We start from the raw sequence: 20,949 nt of genomic DNA, 5'->3' as shown, positions 1-20,949 counted from the left end.
CTTGGTGCCTGCGTGATCCCACTTCCCAGTGAACACTTTTTTCCCTTTAATAGCAGGTGATAGACTGATAGGTAGACAAAAAGAAGGAAGGACATCTGCAGCACTGCTCCATGGCTCATAAAGATAGTGCCCCCGAACCCCCCCCACACCCCCCCCCACACACGTAAGGACGGGAGGCTTGAAACCAGGTCCTGGTGCCTGGTAACATGTGTACTTTACTGTGTGAGCCACCGCCTGACCCCTGCTCTAAAGGATTTAGTCAGATATTTATAGCAACACAAATATACCTTAGTTTGACTAAGCTTACTTGAGCAGTAAAGAAGGAACAGAGACAACAGTCAATATATTTTACTACATCCTTACTTTCACATCGTTACTTATCATAACTTCAACTTGGTCTGTAACAATCTCTTCATTTTGCTTGTAGATTTGTATATTCATTAAAAAAAAAAAATCTGGTCCCATTCTATGCCTGGTCTTGTATTAGGCATTAGGGATAAAAAGTCCCATCATACATAGATCGTCCCTTCTAGCAGGTCACGCTACTTCAAGCTTCTCTCCATGCATGTAACCTCAGTGCAAAAAGTACACCTTCCATTGTGGCTGCATCTGATCCAGGTTGCTTCCTCAGCCCTTATAGTGAGCCTGAGTCAAGTAAAAACTTGGATTCCCAGAGTGACATCAATGCAGTATTGTCAAGGGAGATGTAAGAATCCCCTAATACTTTCCCTGCTTGGAGACTTAACAGTCTGCATCCTTCACTGATGTTAGTTTATGCTTCTCTCCTTGCCTCTGTAGAATCAGGTTCCAGAGCCTTTTCCCAGAACTGGAGGTAAGGAGATAATATTGTCTTCTCTTTATTACTGCCACCACTCACAGGAAACCACAGTATAAATGAAAATACTATTCACCTCCACCACCAACCTGGCTCCCATATACACACTAGACTTCCTAACAATATGTGTGAGGAAGACTTTGCATTCAGGTTTTGTTTTGTCTTTTCTAATTTTCAAAAATGAAGTGTAAAAGAAAAGTGTAGACCTCTTGTATATACAACTCCATGAACTCTCTGTCCGTGAACACGCAGGTGTAACCAGCACCCGGACTGAAAACTGAACATCACGAGACTCCAAAGACTTCTCCTTCCTTTCACTGTCCTCTCCTCCTTACCCAACAGTAACCACTGCCTGAATTTCTAAAGACAGTTTTGTTTTACTAGTTTTTGAACCCTTTTATAAACAGAATCATACAGTAGGTTTTCTTTGGTCCTTTTTTTTTTTTTTTTTGCTCAGCATTATGTTTATAAAACTTACCCACATTATTTATGTACCCAAGGAAAATATAGGCAGCCAACAAAAGAAAATAAGAATTATAACCCCACCACAATAAAATAATGTAAAATATCAGTGTTTGTAACTCTATGCACATACAGATATGTTTATAATCTTTTCCCCAAAAAAATTTGAAAAAATTTGTGATTTTTCTCTTTTGATTTAATGTTTCAGATCTATCAAAGTAATCTAAATACTGGCCTATCTTAAGGAAGCTGCATTTTTAGCTGGCCTAAAAGGTTATGTAGAGAAATGGAAACTTGAAGGAGTGAGTAGTGGTACATTTAGTAGAGCACACACATTATAGTGAACAGGGACCCAAGTTCAAGCCCCTAATGTCAGTCTGCAAGGAGGACACTTCACAAGTAGAAATGGTAAAGCACTGCTGTAGGTGTCTCTCCTCCTCTCTGTTTCCCTCTCCCACTCAATTTCTGTTTCTCCCCAAAACAAATAATTTAAAAAAAAAAGAGAGAAATGAAAACTTGCTTTAAAAACAATCAGTAACACACATAGTATTGGTAGTATTAATTTTTTAAATTTTATTTATAAAATGGAAATATTGACAAGACTGTAGGATAAGAAGGGTATATTTCCACACAATTCCCACCACCAGAACTCCGTATCCAATCCCCTCCCTTAATAGCTTCCCTATTCTTTATTCCTCAAGGAGTATGGACCCAGGATCATTGTGGGGTACAGAAGGCGGAAGATCTGGCTTCTGTAATTAATTCTCCACTGAACATGGACGTTGACAGTTCAATACATACTTCCAGTCTGTCTCTCTCTTTCCCCAGTGGGGCAGGGATCTGGGGAGGAGGGGCTTCAAGACACATCGTGGGTTTGTCTGCCCAGGGAAGTCAGGTTGGCATCATGGTACCATCTGTAACTTGGTGGCTGAAAAAAAGTTAAGATATAAAGTAGAACAAATTTTTGACTAATCATGAGCCTAACGGCAAGAATATTACAGATGAAGATTTGGGGTCTCCATTTTGGAAAAAGCTAGTACTTATTTTTTATCTTTATCTTTTTTCATTTCATTTTATTTTATTTTATCAGAGCACTGTTAGCTCTGGCTTGTGGTGGTGCTGGGAATTGAACTTGGAAAACTTGGAACTTTTGGTGCCTCATGGAAGTTTGCTTTATTACTTTCTTCCTTTCTTTTTTTTCTTATTACCATTATACTATCTCTCCAGACCAGTAGTAATTTTGATAGATCTAGACTTGGTCTACCCTGGTTAGGCTTCCAGAAGACTTCTGAATGAATCTGGTGGTCAAAGGGGTCACTGAGTTGCCAAGGATATCTGATCCAAGACCAAGTTAGGCTTCTTGTTTTTAATGAGTCTTCTGAATTCCTCTTTACTATTTAAATATCAATTGATTCTAATAATGTATGATTTATTGAGAACCTAGATAATTCTTTGAGTGACTGGTGGACATTTCTGTTCACTTCCTAGCACTGTCAGTAACCTAAGACAAGTCTATAAAAGTATGATTTATTGAGAACCTAGATAATTCTTTGAGTGACTGGTTGACATTTCTGTTCACTTCCTAGCACTGTCAGTAACCTAAGACAAGTCTATAAATTGTTCCTTATTTCACAAATAGATTCCTTGACACATCTGTTTAGGATCATAAGAAATAATATAGCCATCTGGGAGGTGACACACCAGGTAAAACACGTGATTTGCATGCATGAGCTCTTGAGTTTGACCTCAGCATCATGTATGTCAGAATTATCCTCTGGTTCTTTATCCCTCTTTCATTATTGAGTCAGTAAACTTTCTTAAAAGAGAAGGAAAATAAAGAAAGAAGAGAAAGAATACTCATAGAGACCTTAAATGAAAAGTTCTTTGGAGTTGTTAACTATTTTAAAAATTTCCTTAACAAACATTGTGGAAATCCACTATCATGGATATAATTACAGAGCTGGGCCATGACCATATCACAAATCTTAAATAGTAGAAACATCTTGAAGTCCTAGTTATTTACTAAAATGCTATCCATTTATTTCCTAAACATTTGTATGGAGAACTCAGCCTGCTAGAGTTTTGGTTTAAATGCTCTATCTACCCTTCTGGGTTTTCCATCTTATCCATCTGGATTGTGTCTACTGCAATATGCCAGCAGGTTTTCTTGAATGAGAGTGCTAGTATTGTAATGTCAACTTTTTCTATAGGAGTGAGAGTCTTACGTATTCCTATTGCCCTGAAAACTTGAAGTTATACCCTGAGACTCCTCAGATATTGTCAGGGAACCCTGGAGACTAGCACTGGATGAAGCTTAAAAGAAATAAAATATATGGTAACTGGGAAAAATACTAGATTAGAGTCAGTCTATGCAGGGAGATACTAGGAACATGGCATCTTAGAGACAGAAAGAAGGTTAGAGGCCCTCTTGTCCTATTGCCACATTTTTCAGATAGGGAAACTGAGGCTTAAGGTAGCCATGGAAGGAGACACAGAATTGTGTCTTACTTTGATGCTTCATCAACTTCCCAGATGTTTGTGTTATTTGAGAGATGCAAGGAAAGACAGTGCCCAAGGAGTGATTAGGAAGACCTATAAACTTTATTAAACAATAATAGTCCCAGAGAGATTGATAGCCTTCTTTTCCTCCCAACCACTGACAATAAACTGGGACTGTTGATCCATTTTCCTCTTTCTTCGTTTTGGGAGTGTGATGGTGAGAGGAATTTGGCATTTTACCTGACCAGCACTGGAAACTTGGCATTAAGCTGGAAAACTCAGAAGTCCAGTTCAGGAGCTGTTCAGAAGATAGATGCCTTCCTCCAAAAGCCAGTGATGGAAATCAGTTGCTCTCAGTTCATGACTTTTCCCTTCTTCCAATCCTCCCCACCCTTCTAAGTGGTATTCTTTTTAAAATTTGTTTCAGATCATTTCTTAACCTCACTTCTCAAATGCAATCACCTTTCTGTTGTCATGGATAATATCAGTTGTTGAATCTTTCCTAGGCAGCAGTGCTGAGTCTGCCCTTCTGAAATCCTTCCGGGGTCAGTTATAACCTGTCTAGTTCATTGTATAGTCTCGATCCTGGTCTAAGTCCAGGAAATGAAACTATTTTCAATTCACTGGGGACTATCTTGGCCTTGAGCAAAAGTGGGATCTGAATCATTACCTAAGAGACCTTTTGTAGATTGTCACAGTTGGCAGCCTTAGGACTTGAGCTAATCCTGGAAATTCCTTAACTTCCCAGAAAGAAAGCTCCTCAAGGTCAGGCTGAGGTCCTCAGTGAAAGCAGACAGAATAAAGCTTGCACTAGTTGCTTTGCGGCTAGTCTTGGAGACAAAAATTAGACCCCCCTCCTCTTTTTTTTTTTTTTCCTTGATCAGCATGCCTTTAACTTCCAAAAGATATCTTTTCTTTTCTTTACTTTTTTTTTTTTTTAAGAATTCCTCTGGGGGTTGGGGGGGAGGGAGAAAGAATGCACTGTAATCACTGAAAGAAAAGCAAGCAAACTTGTTGACTCAGTTCCCATGGTGAATGCAAGGGAGGCCAGGCCAATGGAAACAACTGAGATATTACAAAAATGTGTTTCTTTCTGGCGGCTGCACAGTCAGTCCTTTATATCTAGTCACTGTAATCAGCCCATCACCCAAAACTCTTTCCAAGGTTATTATTCTGGTTGCGGGGGTTGCTTCTCCAGCAAACAAATGTTGATTTTACTAAATGTCTTCTTGCTCCAATTCTCTTTGTGGCAAATAAAGAATATCAGGGCAGTGCTTAGGAAAAGGAACTGTAAAAAGATCAGAGAGTTAAATGCTATAAGTTTTCTAAAAGCTCAGACATAGCTGGCTCAAGCAGCACCCGTTATAAACTATACAAACACCTGTAAAATCCAGTTTTAATTAACTTGAAGGCACCTCAATGTTGTTTCATTAAAATGAAATTCTATTTAAATGGGAAACCACCACCACCACAGGGTACATTGGGGCATTGTTCCTATGGACTTGGGGGTTGGCAAGTGAATTCTGTATTTGGAAAAACCAAAGCAAACTTGGTTTCTTTGGGGCCTTCCTGTGTTTGGGGGGACTAGGTCTGTGTTTCTTGGAATGTAGGCAGTGCCCTGGGCAGAATCCAGGCACAGTTCAAAATGGTGTTTGCCTATTCTCTCTCTCTCATTTTTTTTTAACAACAGCTGATTATTCTTATTTTATAGATCATTCATTGTTACTTTAATGAAGGAGACAGAGACAGATCAGAGCACTTCTCAGCTCTGGCTTGTGGTGATATCGGGGACTGAACCTGGAACTCTGGAACCTCAAGCATGAAAATCATTTTGCAAAACATTATGCTATCTCCCTGGCCAGATTCTCCTCTCTCTCTCTCTCTCTCCTTTCTGATTCTTCTTATTGTGACCTGTCTGGTCTTCTGCTAGCTTGCTTGCTGTCTGTCTCCATCTCTCTTAGTCTTTGGCCTTACTGCTCCAGGACTACTTTCATTTGCTCCCTCACACTGATTGCTTTGAGCCTTGCTATCTTTTAGGTGGACAATCAATGACAAAGAGCACTCTATAAAGAGACAAGGGTGCTATTTCAGGCTTACCAGAGAAATGAAGCCCAAATTATCACAAGCAGCTGGTGAAAAATAGAACACCTCTTTCGAATTCTCTTTTCACTCATCAGCTAAGAGCTGGAAGGAACCTTAAAGATCCTCTAATTGAAGCCCCTCCTTTTCCTGAAGAGGACAAAGAGACTCAAAGGTGAAGGGACTTGTCTGAACTAGTTACCACTGGCTATTATACCAAAGGGGCTTCTCCGTTTTGACTCCTGCCCTTTCCCCTCCAGTCAACGCTCCAGTGCTGTGGGCCTGTTGATTACAACACAGCCCACAGCTAGAAAATCCTGCCCTGTCAGCAGAACAGCTTTACAAGCTGACATAGGACATGTGCACATGTGGAGTCAGGAGGGCCGCGGCTGAGTTTTAGTTCCTGTTCTGTGTCTGCTTTCTTAGCTTGAACAAGTCACTTCTCCCTTTGTCTATTCCCCCTATTGGTAAGGAGAAGATAATGAACCTTTCCACCTATCAGGCTCACTTGAGTGTTATAAAGAATAATGAGGTGATATTTGTAAAGTGCTTTGAGCGGGCTGGGAAAGAAGAGGGGGTGAGCTCAGTAGAAGCATTATTAGCTGGAAGCACTTATCAATTGAGCTGTTTAACAATAGTGGAGAGTAAGAATACTCAGAAATGAATTCCCGGGACTAGCCCTGCTTTGAATTTAGGAGGAGGATTAGTGGGGATCTAATAGGTATTCCACTTCTCCAATTTCTTTAGTGTACTGTCAAACTAGGAAAGGTAATTACATTCTTCTATGTTGGGTTCAGCTAGGAGTTTCAATTGGGATGTCAAATAGATTGTCTTCTATTCTCATACTGAGACTGTGTTATGTTGTGATTGTTAAAGCTTTGGGCATCTTCAATCCCCTGGGGTAATTTCACTTAGGAGCTATACAAAGTAATTTCTATGCAGTGGCTGGGCTGCTGTTTATAAGGTTGATTAGTGCAGCTTCTAAATCTAAAGTGCCCAGGGAGCAATTTGGATGAAACAGGGAAATAAAAGGCATGGTCTTCATAATAGTTGATCTTTTCTTACTAAGTTGCTCCATGGGAATTTTCTCAGTAACTCAAAAGCACGTACAGTGTAGAATGTGGGGCTAGATGGCCTTTATGACCTCTTTGACATGGAAATAGCAGCTTAGCTCAGGTAAAGGTGAACTTGCCAAGTCACTAACTGTATTTAGAGGGTTGTTTTTTTTTGTTTTTGTTTTTTTGGTTTTTTTTTACTGCCCTTTCTCCCACAGGGGTTTAGAAGAGAGATGTTTTGTAGGGGTATGCAGACATGAGGGAATGTTTCCAAATGATGATTCTGACCTTTTCCTTCCAAAGTCAAGCCCCACTGTTTCAACACCCTCAGCCCCTAGGTTCAGATCTCATTTTCAGGGATGGAAAGGAAGAAAGAGGAAAATCTAAACCAGAGGAATGTTTTGAGCTTGTGCAGTTTTCTGCCGGCCCACTGGATCTCCCTTTAGCTGCTGGAGGGCTGCATTTTTACCACCAATCCTCTCCAGGGTGTAGGGAGAGGTCAAGAGGTCATTTGAAACAAATATTTCCCCCCAAGTTATATTAGGGAAACCACACCGCTTACATCTTTGTCTCCTGAAGCTGATGGACCTCTCTAATTACAGTTTCTGCATCCCCTTTCCCCAACTCCCTGCCCCCCAAACCAAGCCTCCCATCTGCAGGGCCTGTGTTAGACTTTATCCAACTAGGCAACCAGAGCTGCCTGGACTCTCAGAGCTCTGTAGTCTGTATGAGTCTGCAGTCGCATTATTCTGTGTAACACAACTGCAAGCAATGAAGAGCAATTCCATCCTTGTGCCCCTAGAATGGACTCCTGCACGCACGACACATGACGCACACGTACGGCGTACACCCATGTGGTCACACAGGAGCGGCCCCGCTGTCTCTCCTTCATCTCACTGTGCCCCGCAAAGCCTCCAGGATTCCTTCCTTAGTCCGCCACCCGCCCATTTCGGGGTTTCCTCAGCAAATCCCCCCTCGCTCTGCACCTCCTCTCCCCAGACTCCATGAAGTAATCTGGGATTTACTTGGCAGGCTTTTCTGACCTTTCCCAAAGACCCAAATTTCTTGTTTATTGTCATCTGAATGCCCTAATCATCTGAAAGCATTCAGAATATTTTCTTCATTTCCCTCTCCCAAGGTATCGATTCTGCCCCAGAGAGGCTGCCTGGCCCAAGTGCGTTTTTGGAGGAGGATGCTGAGATACAGGGGCCCCCAGCTGCTGTCCTTTCCCTCACCTCTGCCGGGGCTGAGACCCAAGACCAGCGCGGGGCGGGGGGGGACCCTCCCCGGCCAGTGCCGAGAAGCCCTGGGCGCCCCCACTGGACTTGCCTCTATGGCCACAGCTGCTGGCCCTCCCCACCCCCTTTTTTTCTCAGTGAACCTCAGCTCCATGCCCCCATGAGCCGCTGGGAACAGAGGTCTGTCCCCTGCACTGGCCTCGGCTCCCCACACTAGAACATTCAGGCGTCAATAGGAAAACAGCAAGATCTGTCAGCAGCGCCCCTTTCTTCAGGCCTTTGAGGGCCACATTCTCCACGGCCATCTGTTCCCTTTCACCTCTCTGGACAATGTTGCTTTTTAAAGCCAGCGATTCTTCCTCCTTTATCCCCTCCTCTCCCGCCTCCCTTTCTCCAGCTCTCCCACACTCCCCCCCCCCCATCTTTCTCTTATCTCAACCCTATGAAATTAGCCCCCTCCAAAGAGAAAATTTGCCCTTCTACACAAAGTTGTTTTGCAGCCACGATGGGGTTTTGAGGTGGTGTTCCCCCCACCCTTTTTTAAAGCAATAGTTTGCTACTTTTAAAGTTTTTGATTGTCTTGAGGTATTATTTTGATGGGGTGAAAGGGGAGTTGGCAAAAAAACTTTTCAGTCCTGCAAAAAAGAAAATACAGAATAGTAAAGAGTTTTAGGTTCCTGCTGGCTAAAGTAAGAACCTCCTTTGCCCTGCCCCCCTACCCCAGTCAGTGCAGGAAAATGTCTACATCCTGTAGGTCTTTCCATCATCATCATCTATTTTATCATTATTTTGTTGTTATGCCTACACTGTTACCGTTGTGCTGTTTTTAATTTACAGCTAGAACTGCAGTCCCCACAGGATCCCTTCAGCCTTGCCCAAAGCTGTATGTAGTTTTGGGGTACCTGATCAAGAGGGGAGGCCATGATGCCTCTCTGAGGCCCAAGGAGAGTAAGTCAAGGGGTGTTTATACCAGTACTGACCCATGAATCATGATGATAGAATCTATTACTTTGAAAAAATGCTTAATACATAGTGACTTTTCTGTTTGTACCATCACTATGTCTCATAAACAAGATAAGTCTGTGGTAATATCATGAAAGCTTAATGGGCCATCCTTGGCTAAGAGATGTTACAATAATCCACTGCTTTGGTGGCAAACGCTAGAAGAAGAAGACTGCTGTGGCCAGACTCAGCAACTGACATGGAAAGTCAGCTAGAACAAGGACTCCCAGCCCTGACTGCTTGTCAGAATTATGGAGAAGCCTAAAGCCTGGCTTTGGGGGCCAGACTGTCAGGGTTTTAATCCTATCTCTACCACTTCCTAGCTATACAAATGTAGGTAAAGTTTTCTTATCTGAAAAAATGACAGCAGTAGTATATCCAATTTCACATTATTGCTAATAGATCCTAACCATATAAAGCATTTGGAACCATTTCTGGTACATAGTAGGTGAGCCTAAATTTGAGCTATGAATATTGCTGCCCCCCCCCCATCATCTCATAGCCAGAGTTCAGATGAGAGAAAAGGGCTAGCTGACTTCCTGTGGGGCTCGTCTGTCACATCTACCCATTACCATGTTATTCTTCTCTTTAGATCTAACTTTGACAACAGAAATAATGCTGTTATCAAAGATACTGTATTGGTGACTAACATGGTAATTCTACTTAGAAATGTTATGAAATACAGAAACATCCTGAGATATAAGAAAGATATCTAATTGCATACTTCTGGCAAACAAGGTGAACCAGATGTGGAGATTAGAGTCCTAGAAGCAAAGCCAGTCATCATTTTGGCAACTATAGTTATTTTACATATTTTCAATTGGAAAGCTACAGAACCTGGAAATTTATTTTCCTTTCGTATCAATTTCTAGACACCTATCATCTGACTAAGAGTTTCCTAACAACAGGGAGAGAACATTATTAAATATGCTTTTCTAAACAGGCACAGATCACTTTGAATAAGCAATTGAGTGTCAAAGTTTAATGCAGAAAATGTAAACAAGTGGAGTATGGAGAAAACGTGGCAAGGGGACTCCCTGAACACCTCCGCCACCCCTGGCCCCAGAAAGGGAGATGAGTGGTCATTCTTGTGATACTTTATGAGTGGCCAAAAGAAGTGACTCCTGTGGTCTGGGAGGTGGTGCAGTGGATAAAACATTGAACTTTCAAATATGAGGTCCTGAGTTCAATCCCCAGCAGCACTTGCACCAGAGTGATGTCTGCTTCTCTCTCTCTCTCTCTTCCTCATGAATAAATAAATAACTCTTCGGTCAGTTGAGTTTAAATCCTTGCTTTGTCATTTGCCAAGTGACCTTTCTGCTGTTTAACACTCTTCCCTAAAAAAAAAAAAAAAGGCATGATAATGACATGTCTTTCTATTATCCCATTATAGAGATATAGTGTATGTAAAGAGTCTAGCATTTATTCCCAAAATCTAACCTCGTGATTCCTGATTTATGTCAATTGGTGTCTGAAAGATGGAATAAGTTAGACCAGGTTGGTGGTCTTGATGGTGATCTTGCTGAACCTAGTCATTTTCAGTAAACCCATAGTTCTGTCCCATTCTAGATAAACACTAGCCTTCAAGGAAGAAGGAAATTGCTTTGCTTAAACTCACATTTCATAGCTATGTGCTGACTGCCTGCAGCCACCAAAACCAGTCCCCCCCCCCCAATTAAAATAACTCTGTTACCGTCAGCACTTTTTCTTCACCAGTTCCTTCTCCCGCCATGAGACTGATGCCTGAAAGCGCTTGACTGTGTTCATGGGGATTGGGTCACTTGTGTGAAGGACTATTTCAGGAAGTTAAAACAAGGTCATCGCCATTGCCCAAGAGCCCCCACACCCTGGCATGCTCTTCAGACAGTGCTACTTCTGATGTGGAGGTCACTACTAATTTAGCATCCCAAAGGGAATAGCATTTTCCTTTGTTGCCTTGATGTGTTCTAAGTCTTCCACTAGTATGAAGACCATGGGGTAGCCTCGTGCAAGTGTGCATGCATGCTGGTGAGCACACCCCAAAAGGGAGATGTACAACAGCTTTTGCTAGCCTCACTCAGAAAGCCCAGTGTCAGATGTCAAGGAAACACAAATTGAACTGAAGGAACTTGGCAGCCAAGGTAGAGTCATCAGTTTGGGGCTTTTGTCTAGAACTTGGATGCTGAGGATACTGGATTGCTTCAGCAGTTATTCAACATTCTACTTCTTCCCCTGCCCCTTCTCAGAAGCAACAAACATATGTGAGGGCAACATTCAGTTCCTTCCCACGCATGAAAATAGCCTGATTCCTATCATGATCATTCCACTTCCCAAAGGGGTGCTTGAGATGGGGCAGGAGGAAAGCATAACAATAAATCTTCACACTGTAGGCAAGGTGATAATTGAAAGCATTCTCCAAAGTAATCCACTCACCAATGCCAAAAAAGAAGACAGCTGGGCCAACAGAAAGTCATAGAATGCCTGGGCTCATGCGTGGTTTTACCTCTTAACTAGATGGGTTTCCTTGTCTAACAAAAAGGAATAGTGACTATAGCAATGTTGCAGGATCAAGAGAAGCAATATTTATTAATTCACTTATTGATGCATGTATATACTCTGGAAATTTCAAGCATTTCAGGACTTCTATCTCCTTTCCTATCTTCTCTTTTTTCCCTTGCACTCTATTCCTGTACACAATGGTAAGCTTGAACTCTGGAAGCCAATATGTTTGCTGTCCAGAAGATTTTCAGGTTCAAAAGAAAGAATAAGGTGTGTGTGTGCGTGTGTGTGTGCATGTGCGTGTGTGTGTGTGCGTGCGCGCGCGTGTGTGTGTGTGTGTGTGTGTGTGTATGTGTTTCACTTGGTAGAGTGCACATGTTACCATGCATAAGGACCTGGGTTCACTGTCCAGGTCACCAGCTGCAGGGAGGACACTTCATAAACAGAGCTGTGCTGCTCGTATCTCTCTTTATCTGTCTCTCACTCATCCTCTTTACTTCTGTCTTTTACCCTCTGTCAGGGAGGAAGGAAGGAAGGAAGGAAGGAAGGGAGGAAAAAAATACAGGGCTGGGCAGTGGCACATTGGGTTAAGTGTACATAGTAGGAAGTGTAAGGACCTGCACAAAGATCTAGGTTCAAGCCCCCACTCCCCACCTGCAGGGGGTCCACATCACAAGCAGTGACACAGGTCTGCAGTTATCTGTCTTTCTCCCTCTCTCTCTTTTAGAAAACACTTTATGTATTAATGAGAAAGATAGGAGGAGAGAGAGAGAAAGAACCAGACATCACTTACGTACATGTGCTCTCAGGGATTGAATTTGGGACCTCATGCTTGACAAGAGTCCAATGGTTTATTCACTCTACCACCTCCCAGATCACACACTCTCTCCCTATTTACCCTTCCCTATCAATTTCTCTGTCTCTATCTAATAAAATGGAAAAAAAAATGGCCGTCAGGAGCAGGGGATTCGTAGTGCCAGAACTAAGCTCCAGCAATAACCCTGGTGGCAAAAAGGAAGAAAGGAAAGAAGGAAAGAAGGAACGAAGGAAGGAAGGAAGGAAAGAAAGAAAGAAGGAAGGAAAAGAGAGTAGGAAGGGAATGGTGGAATCATTGTGTAAGCACCAAGTCCCAAATCCCAGTGATAAGCATTGTGAAAACAAAATGAAGAGGAAGAGGAGGAAGAAATGAAGGGCAAGGAGTCTAAAGAAAGAAAGACTTAGTGAAGTTCTCTGCCTGAGTGGGAGCCTGGGCCACATCACTAGTCCTGTCCTGTTTCATGTCGCCAGCTATCAGCTGCCCCTGCTCTTCTTTCTGAATCAGGATTTGGGGTGGCTCCTTTGATGACAACCCCAGCCAGATGAATTGTGGTATTTCTAAAGAAACATTTAGGGGTCAGGTGGTGGTACACCTGGTTAAGGACACACATTATAGTGCACAAGGACCTGTGTTCAAGCCCCTGGTCCCCACCTGCAGGGGGAAAGTTTCATGAGTGGTGAAGCAATGCTGCAGATGTGTCTGTCTCTTTCCTCTCTAGCTCCCCCCTCCTCTCAATTTCTCTCTGTTTCTATTCAATAATTAATTAATTAAAATATTAATATATATAAACATTTATGGCTCTCTTCTCTATTCCTCCTGGGTGGCAAGGTCAGAGATAAAGTCCACAGATAGAAGTCTTAAAAGTTAGGTCAGAGGGCATTCACCAAAATGGCATTCTTCATGGTAAAAAGGATACAGAACTCATCATAAGATACTAGGTGGAAACTCTCTAAGCAAATGTGCCCATGACAGTATACAGATTGATCACAGGATCTGAGAAATCTAAGTGTAAGCAAAATAACAAATACTTGATATGGAACTTAAGCTTTAGTATATATGGGGATGGTCTGGGAAAGCTTTAAAAAATGCGAGCTCCTGAGTATCTCCTCTCAGAGATGCTATTCCATTATATTTGGGTGGGGACAAGAATTCCTTCCTGTAAAAAATGAAACAGGCAGTTCTGATGCATAAGTCCACCTATGAGACAGTGCCATTATAATTTCTTCAGAAACTTAGGTTATCCTTTAAAATAGGACAACTTTCATGTGAACATTATTATTATTATTATTATTGTTATTATTATTATTTTATTATTACTGTTACCACCAGGGCTCAGTGCAGGCACCACTGCTCCCACAGTCATTTTTTCCTTTATTTTTTCTTTCTATTTTTATTAGATTGGATGGATCGAAATTCAAAGAAGAGGGGAAGATAGGGAGAGAGAGACAGAGAGAGACCTGCAGACCTGCTTTACCACTCAGGAAGCATCCTCCTGTAGCTGGGGAGCAGGGAGGCTCAAGCTGTGGTCCTTGCACATGGTGGTAATGTGTGCACTTAACTGGTTCTACCACCTCTCAGCCTGCACATTATGTTTTAAGAACTACAAGGAAAGCACAATGAACTCCCATATATCCTTAACCTAGATTGTTAACATTTTGCCACATTTTTAATCTTTCTCATATTATTGTTATTAATTTATTTTTATATTAATTTATTTTTAAAAATCTTTTTGGAGGTATTTGAGAATAAGTCATAGGCATCATAGTCCTTTGTCCCAACTGCTTCAGGATTTCTCACTTAAGAATAAGAATGTCTCTTAGGATAGGCTGGGAGTATGGATCGACCTGCCAACGCCCATGTTCAGCAGGGAAGCAGTTACAGAAGCCAGACCTTCCATCTTTTGCACCCCATAATGACCCTGGGTCCGTACTACCAGAGGGATAAAGAATAGGAATGCTATCAGGGGAGGGTATGGGATACAGAGTTCTGGTGGTGGGAATTGTGTGGAGTTGTACCCCTGTTATCCTATGGTTTTTGCCAGTGTTTTCTTTCTGTAAATAAAAATTAAAAAAGAAAGAAAGAAAGAAAGAAAGAAAGAAAGAAAGAAAGAAAGAAAGAAAGAAAGAAAGAAAGAAAGTCTCTTAGGACCAGGTGGTAGCACACCTGGTAGAGTACACAGGTTCAAGTCCCTAGTCCCCACCTGCAGTGGGGAAGCTTTAGGAGCTGTGAAGTAGTGCTACAGGTTTCTCTCTTACTCTCTTTCTCTCTCCCTCTCAACTCTTCTGTCTATAACATAAGGGGAAGGAAGAAAGGAAAGAAGGAATGAAGGAAGGGAGGGAGGAAGGAAGGAAGGAAGGAAAGGAAGGAAGGAAGGAAGGAAGGAAGGAAGGAAGGAAGGAAGGGGATGAAAGAAAGGAAAAGAAAAGAAAGAAGGAGGGAAAGGGAAGGGAAGGGAAGGGAAGGTAGAGGAAGAATATCCACTGGGAGCAGTGGAATCATCACAAAAGCACCAAGCTCCATTGACATTCTTGGTGGCAAAAAAAAAAAAAAAGTCTATTATATAACCACAACACAGTGCCCTCACTAGAAAATTAGCATTGATATAATAATATAACTTAATATACCAACCATTTTAAAATCTTACTAGGTGCCCCATTATTATCCTTTGCAAGTTTTTTTTTCTTGACTCAGGATATAGTTTAGTATTGGACATTGCATTTAGCTGAAATGTCTAGTTTATTATTATTATTATTAATTTTTATACCACTGATGTTTTTACAAATATTTTTTCCATCAAGATCAGATTTTCTGGTAAGCAACATGTTTCCCCCTTTCTGTTTTTACTACTTGCAAAAGGTCAGTGGCTCAATGTAGCCTCAAGCAAAACCAGACTTCACTAGGCTCATTTTGTATTAGGCCAGGAAGAACTTTGCCACGTGTTCTTGGGTTTAGTCTGTGAACTGACTCCCCATAGACAAATCCACCAATGTCAATATGTTCCTCTGCTTTCAGTGAAATGGGCTTAGTCATTGTCCATACTAGCCCTTGGGATATGTAAAGCTACCAAATATGATTTCTTTATAGTTTTAATTAATTAATTAATTTTACCAGGGCACTGTTTAGCTCTGGCTTATAGTGGCACTGGGGATTGAACCTGGGAACTTCAAGTGCCTCAGGTTGTAAGAGTCTGTTTGCATAACCATTATGCTATCTCCTCAGCCCACTTCTCTGTAGTTTAAATCTCCCCAGGCAGAGTGACTGATTAAGGATATGCTGGGGTTTTTTTTTTGCCCTTCCAGACTTCCTCCAAAAGCAATTGGCTGAATGTACACATCTGAGGGTGATTCCCTCCCAACCCCCAACCCAGCAATAAAAACTAAACAATCCAAACTCAGAGTAACTAGCTGCTGTATTCCTCTGCTTCAGCCAACATCACCTTAAAAAAAAAAAAGATGGTCAAAAACTAAGATGATGACCATGTGTAGTATACAAGAGTTACTATAATCCAGCTGCTTTTGATCCACAGTTTGTAGTGGAAAAGCAAACCTGATTGTCCAAAATGACCACTTGGGGGTGACTTGCTGAATTTACTTGTTTGCAGTAAACAGAGACACTGTGGAAGCAAGCCATTTCCATATAAGGATTCCCATTGTTATTAATGAAGCCAAAATTAAAAAAAGAAAATGTCCCATTCTTGAAAGGGTAAAGTTTTGTCTTCTTTGTTGTACATACGTAAAGGTTGTATGCTTTTTCTGCAAAAAGTAAATGAATTTATTTTGAATGTATTTTTTTTCATGGTCTGCTGCATGTTACCACTCAGAATTTTTTTTTCCTCTTTCTTTCTGAAATAGAAAATATCAAGAGGAAAGTTATGCTATTGAGAAAGGGGTTCAAGAGTCTGGCCTCATGGGGAATGTAGCAGCCAGAGTTCTATCAGGGGAGATTGCTTCTGTTCAGAGATGATGGTTATGAAGTCAGTCCTCGGGAGTCCAGCGGTAGCGCAGTGGGTTAAGCGCATGTGGCACAAAGTGCAAGGACTAGAGGGCGTTAAGGATCCCTGTTCGAGCCCCTGGCTCCCCACCTGCAGGGGAGCTTCACAGGTGGTGATGCAGGTCTGTAGGTGTCTATCTTTCTCTCCCCCTCTCTGTCTTTTCCTCCTCTCTCCATTTCTCTCTGTCCTAACAATGATGACAACAATAATAACTACAACAATTAATTGTTAAATATTGAAAAATTAACCCATGTTTAAGATACAACAACAATAAAAAACAACAAGGGCAATAAAAGGGAAAAAAAAAAAAGTCAGTCCTCTTTTCTTCTATCTCTAAGGATGCTTGCTACACACATAACAGAAATCTCATGCAGGGTCCCCTCCAGAACTTAGGGTGACAAATGAGGTGAATTACAGGCTGACCATTTCTTCATACAGTGAGCATCCTCATCCTGGCCCTGTTCATCTCCTCTGTGCTGTCTCTGTAAACTGATCATGTATCTTGGTTGCCCAGAACAGTCCTGGATGATCTGTTATCCCTCTAAGATTATTAAAATGCCCCTCCATTTTATCTTCAAACACGCCCTGGTAGAACTCTGAGGAACTTACAGTAATGGTTTTTGAAATTCAAATGTCAATGTAGTTTGGGTGATTTTGCTGATGCATACCAGTCTTGATCCTGGTGATTAACTGTTTCTACCTTCATCTGGGGAGGATTAATCCATTTCTAACTCTTGCATTCCAAAGGTTCTGATTGCCACACCTTTTCTTGTCTTCTTCACATTTCTTACCTTCCTAAGTAACAAGGAGTTATATTGAAACTTGGATCAGTCTGGGTGTGTTGTGCAAGTCGACTCTGGACGGTATTCACCTCCTTCACCTCTAGCCAAGAGACACTGGAAATGAGATGGTCTTTTTACCATTATAAAGCAGCCTATTCTTTACCAGACCAAATGTCTTTCTTGTTGGGCAGATGGTATTGAGGCAGTTACTGTGTGGTTTTATGCCTCAGATCCTTTATTTGTAAATCTGAAAGAAGACTAATAGCCTTAAACTATTTTGAGAATCTCAAAGCTCAGAAGATTATAAATAACAAAAGATTTTTTTTTCCTCATCTAAAATGGCAGCATAGATACTGTGGTTACTTACTTCTTAGGTAGCGTGTGGTCCCCAGACCATTTGCAGCTGATGGATTTTTTTTTTCCAGTGCTCTATTTTTAGAGCTAGGTCAGAAATATCACTTCCGTTGGAACTTGACCTACAGACCATTGTCAGCTTTAGAGACCTAAGGAAGTCAAGTGCACACTAAATATGATTTGTTCATAGGTTTAGTTAGTGAACCACAAGCCCCGAAGGAGAATAGACATCAGAACTTGTCCCAACCCCTTTTATGTGATATATTTACCCATGGAGTTGGTGCATCATCTTGAATCCTTTTTTCAGAAACATCTTATCAAAGGTAGTCTTCCTCCTTTCACTTCTATACCCTATCCATTATTTTCCATTTTAGTTGCTGAAATTTTGACTTTCTGCATCAACTAAAACAATTAGTAACTAATAAGGTAACTTGGGCTACTCTGGGAAACTGAGGAGGATAAAAAAAAAAAACCAGATCCATTGACACTTGTTTCCCTACTCCGTCTCAGGGCCAACCAAGATTCTCAGTCACATCCCCAGTTCAGATGATTGACTCAAATGAAAAAGATGCTTAGCAACTTTTATGGGCCTACTTTTAAATAGGAGAAACAGAATGCAATGGATGGTAATCCCAATATAATTCCTACTTTCCCACACGGACTCCCATCTTTAATCTTTATTATTATGTATTTGTATTTGCTGAGACTGGGCCACTGGTGAACACATGTTTGTCCACCATAAGACTTTAGTAAGTAGGATAGACTAAGAAAATTCTTATTTTGGAGAGAAATCTGCTCTGAGGAAAAGGACCACACTTCTCTTCAACATAAATGAGTACTGGGTAGATAGTCATTCAAGGAAAGCATATGGCATAGAACATTATTAAACCTCCTGTAAGAAGTAAGGTCCAAGAGGGGAACTAAAGCCTTGCCATCAAAGTACCACAGATCCAAGTCCTTAGTACAGACAGAAAATACCTTTTTTAAAATTATTTTGAACAGCCCTTCCATCTTGTCATGGAGAAGGAAATAGAGGCCCAGGGAAGTGAACTAACTTGTCATGCACACAGCCTATTCTATTGTTAAGCTTATGACATTCTCCTTCTCCCACTTGGTCACACAGAAAATCTACACATCTCAATCAGAAATAGAATTCCAGAACTGCTAGCTAAGAACTGACTGTGTGCTATCGTGCATTAGATAGAACTTGCTTCTTGGGAAGTGAAGGCAAGATAAGAAAGAGAATGTCAGTTCCAATAGTAACATTCCATCTCCATAAACTTATTTCAGTCCAGCAAACCTTTGTAGGTATTTTTATTCCTTTGTTTCCTTTCCCCCCACCTTATTTTCCTATTTCCTCTTTCTAGTCTTAGCAAGCTGCCTTTCATCTAAAGAGATAGGTGGGACCAACTGTTCAGAATACTCAGCCCACTTAGACCATGAATTTTTCCTTCCCGTCTGTTCCTAATCTGGGAGTCATGTTTGTACTCTCATTATTATTATTTTTTAACATGGAAAAGTCTATTCTTTTCAAGTTGACCCTTGTGGTACAGGGCAGACACTTTTATGTTATGTTATATACTAGGGATTCAGTTTGACCTGCCAGGAATGCTTAGCACAGGAGTCATAAATTGAAGTGTTTTCAGAGACGAAGCTTCATTGAAAATGCCTCCAGATTCTCCTCCTAAATACTGACACGAGTTGGTACCAGAGGCACAGTATCTTTTTAGAAATTAAGGCCATATAACAACCTAATTCTACAAGGCACTGTGTGTGCAAAGCAGAAAGAGCCCCTCGCCTTATAAGAAATTTTTCTTCATAACCAGTTCCCAATCCACAGGAGTCAAGAAGTGGATCCAAAACATAGGAATTGTTGAGGGACAGGAGGTACCTCCCCCTTTGGCCCCAAAACAGAATCATGTAAGATATTACAGAATCCCAATGCTGACATTTTTAACCACTTCATTTCTTTTTTTTTAAATTTATTTATTTATTCATTCCCTTTTGTTGCTTTTGTTTTATTGTTGTAGTTATTATTGCTGTTGTCATTTTTGGATAGGACAGAGAGATATGGAGAGAGGAGAGGAAGACAGAGAGGGGGAGAGAAAGATAGACACCTGCAGACCTGCTTCGCCTGTGAAGCGACTCCCCTGCAGGTGGGGATCCAGAGGCTGGAACCGGGATCTTTATGCCGGTCCTTGTACTTTGCGCCACGTGCGCTTCATCCGCTGAGCTACCACCAGACTCCCCACCACTTCATTTCTGAGCTTTACTGGTTTGTCTCACTATTAGCAGGATAAAAATTAGAGAAGGGGAGTTGGGCAGTAGTGCAGCAGGTTAAGCACAGGTGGCACAAAGTACAAGGACCTGCTTAAGGATCCTAGTTCGAGCTCCTGGCTCCCCAGGGAGGAGTTGTTTCACAGGCAGTGAAGCAGGTCTGCAGGTGTCTATCATTCTCCCGCCCTCCGTCTTCCCCTCCTCTCTCATTTCTCTCTGTCCTATCCAACAACGACGACGTCAGTAGTAACTACAACAATAAAACAACAAGGGCAACAAAAGGGAATAAATAAATATTTAAAAAAATAAAGAAGGTGGTGAGTCAACTTCTTTTCTCTGTATAATTTCATCTTAAGGATTTGATCACCATTGTCCTGACATTTGTTCACCCCAAGTATCTTCATCCAAGAGTCACCAGAAACCTTTGATTACCTGGAGGCAAGACTATTTTTATTCATATTTTACAGCTGGGTGAGCAGTCACAGAAAGAGAACACCCTTTGACTTACCTAAAAGAGCCTGAGAGAGTGGAGAATGAATGTTCCCACAGTCTTTTAGAGGAACCTGACTTTAGTGTAAATAACTTAGGTTTTTCTCTATGTTGTTTACCCAGATAATTCCACCAGCCCAATCCTGTGACAGTCAAAAAAATTCCCAGTAATGAAAATGGTTTCAAAACACAATTCAGTGATTTGATTTCTTTATTTGTATTGGAATCAACAAGATTCTAATACTATGAGGTCATACTGCTTTGGCAGATCTTAATATAACAGTCATCAAAAAGGAGGGAAAAGGAGAATACCACACTTTTTTTTTTAAGAATTTCTGCTTAAAGTGAGCATAGAGGCCATTTACTTATTTCCTGATCAATTAGGTCACTCAGCAGGAAATCACCTTTTCTGAAAAAGCCCGTTTTAAATTTCCCATAAACAGTATTAATAGTTATTTATGCCAGCTCTCTTATCAGAGTACTTGGAAGTCAAGAGATAGGAGAACACTGAATTTTCTAATTGAAAATAAAGTTACACATTTATGGTCACCAACAGCTTCTCAGCCTCATTTTCACTGTGTTTCCTTTCAA

General features: G+C 41.2%; 1 protein-coding gene and 1 long non-coding RNA gene across 10 annotated transcripts in view; one reads left to right on the top strand and one right to left on the bottom strand.

Annotated features, from left to right (window-relative positions):
- The window catches only part of RAD51B (RAD51 paralog B), a 975,550-nt gene that overhangs the window by 618,425 nt on the left and 336,176 nt on the right, over nt 1-20,949 (top strand). The gene's annotated exons all lie outside the window — the stretch shown is intronic.
- Nucleotides 1,842-20,463, bottom strand: LOC132533331 (uncharacterized). The gene is made up of 4 exons (XR_009545209.1): nt 20,378-20,463; nt 17,606-17,741; nt 4,037-5,084; nt 1,842-2,225 (listed from the first exon to the last, which is right to left on the bottom strand). It is a non-coding gene; the product is annotated as an uncharacterized LOC132533331 (long non-coding RNA).

The sequence above is a fragment of the Erinaceus europaeus genome, chromosome 16, assembly GCF_950295315.1.
Source record: "Erinaceus europaeus chromosome 16, mEriEur2.1, whole genome shotgun sequence".
Taxonomy (NCBI): Eukaryota; Metazoa; Chordata; class Mammalia; order Eulipotyphla; family Erinaceidae; genus Erinaceus; species Erinaceus europaeus.
This window is presented reverse-complemented; position numbering and strand designations above follow the sequence as displayed.